This window comes from Penaeus monodon, chromosome 29 (genome assembly GCF_015228065.2).
Source record: "Penaeus monodon isolate SGIC_2016 chromosome 29, NSTDA_Pmon_1, whole genome shotgun sequence".
In the NCBI taxonomy this organism is placed as follows: domain Eukaryota; kingdom Metazoa; phylum Arthropoda; class Malacostraca; order Decapoda; family Penaeidae; genus Penaeus; species Penaeus monodon.
Window position 1 is genome coordinate 12,850,076 of NC_051414.1, and position 412 is coordinate 12,850,487.

Consider the following 412-nt stretch of genomic DNA (forward strand, 5'->3'; position numbering starts at 1 on the left):
CGAAGTGTATTTTATTCTGAAAGCCTTTGGTCTATATTTGATTAGACCACGATTTCCAGATATGCTGATTAACTTGCGATTGGTTCTGTTTCGCATATTTTATTCCAGAAGCGTATCACGAATTATAAGCATGATAGTTATCACTTTGCCGAGAGCAGTGAAGGGTCATTGTGAACAGCGCTGGCGCAAAATGAAATCAAACTTACGCTGGCCAGGGAAGAAGAAGCAATTTCAGGTGACTTTAAGGTGGGGGGCGGATGAGGGCTCGGCTTGAGGACTTTACACTGGCGGGGCAAGAGGGGCAAGGTGAAGGCCGCGTGGGATTCCTCTGGCCGGTTGGACACACCCTCAGGCAAGGTTGATTTTGATATACATGAGCGCACATACTTAGGTATAGATGCATAGTTATCCG